General features: G+C 33.8%; 1 pseudogene; it reads right to left on the minus strand.

Moving 5' to 3' along the window:
- Positions 1 to 1503: 1503 nt before the first annotated feature.
- LOC106050273 (ankyrin-3-like) overlaps positions 1504 to 10396 on the minus strand; it is a 20024-nt pseudogene continuing 11131 nt past the window's right edge.

Consider the following 10396-nt stretch of genomic DNA (forward strand, 5'->3'; position numbering starts at 1 on the left):
TGTTGTCATCGACAATGAATAATGGACCCCATTCCCCAATCGTTAACAAACAACATTTAGCCACGTGATAGCCATTGTGTACTACGCAATTTGTATATAGAGATAGAGAATCACGTGGCTAAATGTTGTTTGTTTGCGTTTGGTGAATGAGGTCCATTGTGCAAAACTTTAACTTGATTCCATAGTAGGTGTGGGAGAAATAACGTGAACAAGGATTGTACCAGACAGACAGACAGAGTGACTTGATAAAAAGCTTGGTAAAAAAAGAGCTCGCCGCGTTCTTATCTGTAAATGTGACGTCTTAATTCATTATGACGTCACATTTTCTGCCATGTTCTACATGGGAAGCAAATCTGTGTGTTTTGGTGTTAGGTAATCCTTGCCTTATGATCAGCCGTGGCTTCTTTGCTTTGAACATGTTCCTTTCGGTAGTAGCCTACTACTGGATCCCTTTGTAAGGGTTAGTTATCTTTTATATCTTTTAACCCTATTTGTTTAAAATCGCACATCTATCTTACACTGCATTGCATTTTCTTGGTAAAACTTTACAAAATGTAATTATCATTAACAGTATGTTTCGGATTTTTAAGGAAAAAAACTCCTAAAACCAAAGTATGGTATGCTAATCTCAAGGCTATGGTACCAGAAGCGTAGTAAGGTGTGGGGGATGCAAGGGGGGCACGATGTCCCGGGCGCCAAACTCGAAATGGGGGGGGGGGGTGGCACACGCAACTTATATTTCTATGTGATGTTCATGGAAAATGGGGGTGGGGCGCCAATAAAATACCTTGCCCAGGGCGTACGTTTTGCTCACTACGCCTCTGTATGGTACGACTAATTTTCACACTAGACCATCCCAAAAATTTAATAAACAGTATTTATTTATCCGGGATTCTCTCTTTCTCTCTCTCTCGATGCCAAACAAAATAATTATTTACCAATAATTAATTATCCAATTTTTTACTATTTTTTTTAAATTTATATCGATTCTTGCTTTGTCAGGAGAAATAACGTGTACAAACTTTTTTACCAGACAGACACGAGTTGATATAAGCTTTGTAAAAATGTTATGTCAGTAGACATATACACAATTAACATTTCACTGCATTCTTCCTGGGAGATTTCTTTCACCACTTCTGGCAAAGCACTATTTTTGTACATTCAACGTTAGCGTAGCTTGCCATTCTCACTTTTGTTTGTCTCTTCCTGTTTGTTTGTTTTGTAAAATGTTTTACATAATTCGGATGTTCCTTCAGAGTTGAAGATAGTTTACTTCCTAGTCCAAACCTCCCGCAGGACGACGGGGGATGGGAGCGGGCAGGGTTTGAACCCTCGACCGTCGATAAATCCGAACGACAGTCCAGCGCGCAAACCGCACGACCAGGCAGCCATTCCTGTTCAGTTTTAGTGGTTCAAATAATATGTACATGAGACTGATGCTTAAAAACCGTAACAATTAAACAAACAAACAAAAAATTTCAACATAATTTACAACAATGGTAATCTTATGTCAAAAACATTTATTTCAATAAAAAAAATTGAAATTGTTATAAAAATTCGTTGCACCAATATCGATAAAAATGGAAAAACACATAAAAAATAACAACAACAAAAACATTAACAGTAATATAACTTTAACACTGCAATCCAATTGGACACAAAAGTTATTGAAAGAAGATTTTCACGCTGCCTTTACACCCTCGGTCAATAAAACATAGCTCGAGATAAGATTAGAAACAAAAAAATATATATAAAATACTTTTTTTTTTAAAACAAAGCTTATATTAATGTAACTGTATCAATTAGTTTGGATCAGTCATGTAATTAAATTTGTAATAGATCTAGAATAACAATACATTTTTGTGATTAGAAATATTTTTTTTACCAACTGTTTTTGTTTATCGCGATGTCCTTCTCAATGCGCTAAGATCCTATCACTAGTCTGGGCCAGTTGGGAAAGGGGTTTAGTTTTTGTTTTTATTGATACTTGTTTTGTCAGGTAAAAAAACACCATTTATGCGCAATTTCAACTTGATCCGAGATTGCGCGTGGGAAAAATAACCTGTGCAAACATTTTTACCTTAAAGACTGAGGTGAGTTAATATAAGCTTTGTAAAAAAAAAATCGTCGTCATCATTGGCAGAAGTAGTAGGTAGCATCTTAAGCAATATCGTTGCGAATAATAATAACAAAAACAATAAAGTGTTTTACATTGATAATCAAACATACTACAAAATATGCACAAATATATCTACTATATATTTGCAAGTTACCACTGACTTATTCATCAAAAAATCAATTAAACAGTCGTTGGTAACCCCGTGATATCCCGTAGTACCCGTACACAGTTCTTTTTACCTTCTAGGCGCTAGCTAAGAACCGCAAGCTTTCTATCAAACCAGTGTATTTTATTTTCGGTATTTCCCCCAAACGTTCGCAGTCTATATAGAAAGCATTCAAAAGATAATGCGAAAATGTCCGTAGGTTAAACTTTCTTTTCCCGTAAGACTACTTACGGCATTTCCGCTTCCTTTTAGAAGCGATCTAAGTAAAAAAACCAACAACTAACTCCTATAGCATTAATCAGATAGATATAGTGTCTTTTTCTTTTTCTCCTTCTTCGAGAGAGAAAGAAATAGACAGACAGATATATAGATATATAGAGAAAGATAGTGGAGAGAAAGCGCATGGAAAAAGTACTTGGTAACACTGTCCAAAAAAAGACAAAACAAAAACTAACTAATCCTAATAGCATTGTAAATATATGAAATTTTTAGAAAAGATAGGGCTGATAATCATGGAGGAGTTCTTTTAGCAATAAAAAACACTCTTATAGCAGAAGAAATTACCTTACCTAACTCAAAAAATATAGAATCAATATTTTGTAAAATTAATACCACCTCAACATCCCTAATAATAGGCAGCATTTACAGACCACCAAATTCTAGTTTAGAATACATGCAGGAACTATGTAATCAGATTACTACACTTAAAGAGACAAATAAAAATGCAGTTTTTTGGATTATGGGGGATTTCAACCTACCTGATATAAATTGGAAAACACTAACCATAGATAAACACCAAAACCTTAAGGACATAAATGAGCTTTTCATAGAAACTTTACACAACCTAAGTTTAGATCAAATCATTAAAAAGCCAACTAGTTTAAATAACACATTAGATCTCTTCTTAACCAACAGACCTGGATTAGTAGTTGATTATGATATTATCCCTGGTCTATCAGACCATGAGATCATAAAAATACACAGTCAGATAAAAGCAGTAGCCAATACAAAACCCAAAAGAAAAATCTTACTCTGGAATAAATGGAACCTAACACAACTACACCAAGCTGCATTAAACTTTCAACAAACATTCTTATTAGAAAAAGACATTAACCAACCAGTCGATGACCTCTGGAATTTCATTAAAAACCATCTTAAAAGCATTATAGAAAATCATATACCAACTAAATATACATCAAACAAAATAAATAAATGCTGGTTTAATAATAGACTAAAGAAGCTTTGTAAACAAAAGGAAAACCTATATAGAAAATTTAAAGAAACTAATGCAGAAAGAGTTTACAAAAAGTATATAAAAATTAAACACTTAACCCAAAAAGTAAGCAGACAGCTGCAGAGTGAATACATAAACAATGTAATATCTAAAGATAACAACAAAAACCTATGGTCATACATTCAGTCTAAGAAAATGGAAACAACAGGCATAGCGCCATTAAAAGATGAACATAACATAATACATAATGATAATGAAACTAAAGCAAACATCCTAAACAAATACTTTGCATCAGCATTCTCAACCCCAGGAGACAAAGACATATTACTGAATTTGAACCAAGTAGACAACATAAAAGATATAGTAGTACAAGAAAATGGAATTAAAAAACTATTAGCCAACACCAAACCAAATAAAGTGTCTGGACCTGATGGTATTCCAGCTAGATTACTCAAAGAACTAAGCAATGAGCTAGCCCCAGTGTTCAAAATACTCTTTCAGGCTTCACTTAACCAGGGCAGAGTACCAAAGGACTGGAAAGAAGCTAATGTCACCCCCCTATTTAAAAAAGGAGAAAAATCTGACCCAGGAAACTACAGACCAGTATCACTTACCAACATCACATGTAAAATCCTAGAACACATAATATGTAGCAACATCATAAACCACTTAGACAAACATAATGTCCTCACACCATACCAACATGGCTTTAGGAAATATAGATCATGTGAAACACAACTAATAGGAATAATTGATGATTTTTCAAAAGGTTTAGATAATAGTGAACAAATAGATGCTATCTTACTAGATTTTTCTAAGGCTTTTGACAAAGTTCACCACCAAAGTTTGCTTAAAAAATTAAAATATTTCGGCATTAATGGTCCACTGCATCAGTGGATTAAAGATTTTCTGATAGGGAGAGAACAAATTGTAATAATAAATGGCTCTAAATCAACACCGATAACAGTAAACTCAGGTGTACCTCAAGGAACAGTCTTGGGTCCACTACTATTTTTAATTTAAATAAATGATTTACCAAATAGCATTACTTCAGGAACAAAAGTCAGATTATTTGCATACGATTGCATAATATATAGAACAATAAAAACAACACAAGACTCAGATATTTTACAAAGAGAATTAGATGAATTACAGAAATGGGAATCAAATTGGAGCATGTCTTTCCACCCAGAAAAATTTCAGTTGTTAAGAGTAACAAATAAACTAAAACAAATTAATTCCACTTATCTTATTCATGGCAAACCAGTAACACAGACTAAAAACGCAAAATACCTAGGTGTTATAATAAATGAAAAACTGTCATGGAATCCACATATTGATGAAACTACAAAAAAAAACAACAAAGCATTAGGATTTATTAAAAGAAATATCTATAAATCAAATAAGAACATAAAACTAAAATGTTATTTAACCTTGGTAAGGCCAATAATAGAATATGCATCCTCCGTTTGGGACCCCTCAACTCAAGAAAACATTAAGAAACTGGAACAGACACAAAATAGAGCAGTGCGATTCATAACAAACGAATATTCACATTTGACTAGAGTAACACCTTTAGTAAAATCACTAAATTTAGAAAGCCTTCAGGACAGAAGGCTCAAAAGTAAAGTAGCAATCATACATAAAACACTGAACCATAATCTTCAAATACAAAAACAAAATTTAATAAAATACTCTGAAAGACACAAAGATAAAGGCACATTCCTCATCACATATGCTAGGACAAATTTGTACAAATACTCCTTCTTCCCTAGTGCTATTAGAGCATGGAATGGGTTGCCTAAGCTAGCCAGGAAAACCAGTGACTTGGCAGAATTTAAGTCATTGGTTAATATGCATGACTAAATGCATGACGCGTAGGACGTAATCATCTTCTTTTTTGAAGTAACGTCTGTATTATATAAGATAAGATAAGATATAAATCTAGACCTATTCTTACGTCGCTACATTTAAAAGGGGTGAAATCAACATTTACAGATCAACATTTGCAGTAAGTAAAAACAAAATGACATTTCTTTTTATTTAGAGAACAAAATACCAAAATAAATGTAGAAAGAGGAATGATTATGTGCTATTCAATTCGGGCCTTCGGAAAATACCATAAATCCTCTAGGCCTGAAACTGATGGTATGAAGAAATATATTCGGTGTCTAATACTGAATATTGCTCGCATTCAGATTAAAAACTTTCAAACGAAGTAAAACTAATCAAAACAGAAAGGAATCAAAATATAAGAAAAGATTGACTCGAGGAGCCGAACAAAAGTCATAGAGTGTACGAAGGACTCACTTTTTGTTTTTAACCGAAAAAAGGGGAGGGGGAAGCAGATAAGTGAAAGTCTGTGAAAGTGCTACTAAAATTAACATGCCCAAAATACGAGAGCGTGTACGTGTCGGGGTACATTTTAAAGCGGGTCTTTCTAATCAAGACAAAAGTCTATGTCGGAGAAAATTACGATGCGCAGATTAAAAAACAAAAACAAAATGGGGGTTCCAGAGAGCGAGATAGAGAGAGCGGGCCGTGAAAATTTCATTGTAACAGTTAAACCAATTCACGAGCTAGAAAGCGTGTTAGGTTGATCGTTAGAATGTGTCCCTTTTGTTACAATTTTTTGTGTTACAACCATAATAAACAATAAAAAGCCCGGGAACAAATCAACAGGCGTACCCGGTATGTTCTGCTAGTAAAAGTAAAAAAAGTAAAAGTAAAGTTCCCCTTTCAGACCTTTTGGTCTATAGGGCAGATGATGTAAAGGTCACCTGTTTCTGTGGCTAACAGTTAACGAGGGTGTCATGTGGCCAGCACAACGACCAACCGCCTTCACTTTTCCCCAACTAATGTCAGGTACCCATTAGAGCTGGGTGGACTCAGAGGCGCCCAAAGATCCCGAAATAAAAATCCCAGGATTCGAACCCGGGACCCCGGTACGAAAGCCAAGCGCTTTACCGCTCAGCCATCGTGCCTCATCTGCTAGTACCGTATATAATAATTTGTGGCCAAAATGCTGTGAAAGTCTAAACCAAGAGGGAGTAAAAACGTGGTGTATTTATCTCGGACTAAACTTGTTTAATATAACCCAAACATTTATGATAACTATTAAATTAATGTTTAAGAATAATCAGTAATAATAATAAAAAAAAGTAAAATTTCCCTTTCAGACCTTGTGGTCAATGGGGCAGATGTTGTAAAGGTCATCTGTTTCTGTATATTAAACAGCAAAGATTGTTATATGAAGTATGATATTCTCCAATACATTTTATACATTTCGTAAATTAACGTCTGTAATTTGTCATGATTCATTGTAACATGACTTAATTTAACCAAACATTTTTAAAAGAATAAAATATGGTACAAGTGGCAATACATTTTCATTAAAAATATGTTTACAAAAACATAAATTATATTTAAATATCCCAACTTCAGTACATGGTCAACGCTATAGAATGCTAATAAGAAAGTATGCACAATACACACACTCCACACGCAAGAACAAATAAAATTATTTACAAACAAGTTTACAAAGACAGTTTGTGTGGAAATACAAACTCAAAATCGGCCCCTGAAGTGGTCCACCCAGGCAGGTAAAAAGGCAGGTTTCAATATTTTCAAAAAAGATTATCAGAATGAAATTCTATCAAAGGCGAATGACAGAAAAGAATGGAGAAAGAAGGTTGACAGATCCAGCAGACCAAGGCATAGGTGAAAGTGAAGTTAGATGTGAACATGTCCTAACTGATGTTTTATAATGAGTATCTAATTGATCTCATTGTTTTGTATAGGGTCAATCTCTTATTCAAAGCCTCAAGAAAAAATCATTTCCGTAAAAATATAAATTCAAATATTTTTGTCTTTCATTTAACGTTTGTATGCCCTTAGTTTTCGCGATAATAATGAACAACTACTTATTAATTCTTGTTTAAAATTATGTCCAACTTATTTGCATAGTAAATAGATTTTTTCTCTTTAAAAAAAGTTAACTTTTGTTTTTGTAAATGTAGTATTTAGTGTGACAGAACTTACACAACTTGGCAATACAATTGTAAAAAATAATATTTAAAAAAATCTAAAATCTAAAACCATTTGCATAAATCTATTTAAAAAAAAATAAATGGTCATATCCCTTACTAAAAAAAAAGCCTCCAGTGTTTGTTACTATTAATAGTGAATAGTTGTAAAAATGGTGTATTTTTATGAAAAAACTGATTGCATAATTGATTTAAAAAATTAAATTTTTCACTTTCAGAAAAGAAAAAAGTTGCCGTTGCATCAGAACTTTGAATGACCTAAAATATCATGATGTCCGATTTTAATTTTCTCTTTTAGTTTCTGAGATCTAAACGGGACGGACGGACGGACAGACAGGCCACACAAAACTAATACCGTCTTTTCCCCTTTCGGGGGCCGCTAAAAATCAATGTCTAATTAGTGTTTCGACTATTACAGTTAAGTAAACTTTCATATTATGGGAATCGAACCCACGATTAATTAATTAACCGACGTAGTTTTAACTTAGTTAACCAGCCATACTACAAACGTGGTTTGAACATAAATGCATTGATGTATATATAAAAATATCATTTGTATAGAAAACCCAGCTAGCTAAGAAAATTAATTTAAATTAACTCGATAATTAATGAAGAGATCTTTATGAAATTTTAATATATCTGCTGATTAAATAATTGTCGAAAAATGATAAATCTACTTTTTAGAAGCCAAACATTTTTTTTTTATCCCGCTATAAAATATGACAACATTTACAAGTAGGAATTTTGGATCTAATGTCGAAATTTGGCATAAAGAATGTGATGACCACAGGCCAATACGTACGTTTTAACATGCAGTGTATTGAGTTGCCATTTTGTACAGTATTGATTGCGAATTTATTAGATATAAAAAGTTAAAGCTATTTTGAAGGCTGAGTTGTCAAGTTCTTTAAGTTGGCCTTGTAGTGTATGTGCTTAACATGGACATATGTACTTAGAGAACAGTTATGATTTAGCTCTATTTTTTGTGGGTTCATAATTTTACGAAAGAAATTTTATCAGATGTGTGTGGCGTGGCAGCTGCTATCGCCTTTGACCGGGATAATAATTCTTCTGAATGTATAGATGCATCATAATCAAACCTGGGTTTCTCTGTTTTGTTATAGATATCTCTAAACGTAACTACAGTGCTACTATCGGGAAAACCATTTTGCTCACAGAAATCATTCGATAAATATTGCAATGGTTTAGAAGGTCTTGAGAAAACCTTGATTGTTGTTTTTAGAGGATCAGTTTCATCTAATTTACTCTCAGATTTTCCCCTCGATTTAGCATCGTCTTGTAGATGTATGTGTATTTTAGACTCAGGCATATTAGGTTTGGTTTTTAATTGTCCTGGATATGAACAGTACTTTGGTTTACAATTAAAATTAGTTTTCTTTGGAACTTTAATAGCTTTAAATAAAACATTTATAGTGTCAGTGTGTCCATGGACACGCTCTATCCAAAGTGCTTCAAATAGACTGTGATGTTTTTCATTTCTTGTTTCACCAGCTCTTATTAAAAGATTCACAATCTCGGTATATCCACAGCTAGAGGCTATCATAAGTGCTGTCCATCCACTGTTTTCTGTTAAGTGCACAAAGGCTCCGAATTTTAAAAGAAGTTTAACACATTCAGTATTTCTATGTTTAGAGGCTACCATAAGTGCAGTCCAACCAGTTTTACTTTTCAAATTCACTTTCGCCCTTCTTTTTAGTAGGTATTTTAGAACATCTAGGTGTCCATTTTGAGACGCCACCATTAGTGCTGTCCACCCTTCATTCTGTTTCTCATCTATATTAGCCCCACTCGCCAATAACACTTTAACACTCTCCAAATGTCCATTCTGAGCGGCTATCATGAATGCTGTCCAACCTTGCAAATTTTTTTCATTTAGCGTTGTTTTATTGCTTAATCCAAGCTTGACGAGCTCTGTTTGTCTAGTTTGAGATCCCATCACATATGAAGCCCAAGCATTATTACATTTAAGTATTTGTTCTGCATCATTTGCTATTAAATAGTTTACTATTTCTGTATGACCGTTATTAGAAGCTAACATGAGAGCTGTCCATCCCTCGTTATATTTTTCTTTTATAGAAGCGCCAAATGTCAGTAATACTTTAACACATTCATAATATCCATTTTGAGAAGCTATCATCAGAGCTGTTGAACCTTCTTTGTCTTTTTCATTTATGTCTGCACCAGATTGAAGTAGAAGCTGAATGATGTTTGCATGTCCGTTGAGAGCTCCCAACATAAGCGCGGTGATTCCACTATTTCCCTTCTCATTTACCATTTTCAGAATTCCAGTATCTTTTTTTTGAGATGTTATCTTTAAATCTGTCCAACCCTGTACATTCTTTTCGTATGTTTTCACACCAAGGTTTAATAAAAACTTTACAATTTCTGTGTGTCCATTAAAGGATGCAATCATAAGTGAAGTCCATCCATGACTATTTTTGTCATTGATATTTGCCCCGTGTTTTATGAGACGGTTTACAATTTCTGTTTGACCTTTTCCGGAAGCAATCATCAGTGCACTCCAGTGAAATTTATTCTTTTCTTCAATTCTAGCGCCACAATTTAACAGGTATTCTAAAGTCTCCACATGGCCGTTTTGCGATGCTAACATAAGTGCAGTCCATCCTAAGTCACTTTGTTCATTCACATCTTGACCATTTTCAATCAATACTTTCGTAATTTGTGTATGTCCAGCCGATGCTGCAATCATGAGCAAAGTCTGGCCATCAAAATATTTTTCTGTCAATGCTGCGCCAGAGTTAATCAAGAGTTGTACAATATCTATATGACCTTTTAAGGTCGCTAGCATC

The sequence above is a fragment of the Biomphalaria glabrata genome, chromosome 9 (genome assembly GCF_947242115.1).
Source record: "Biomphalaria glabrata chromosome 9, xgBioGlab47.1, whole genome shotgun sequence".
NCBI lineage: Eukaryota > Metazoa > Mollusca > Gastropoda > Planorbidae > Biomphalaria > Biomphalaria glabrata.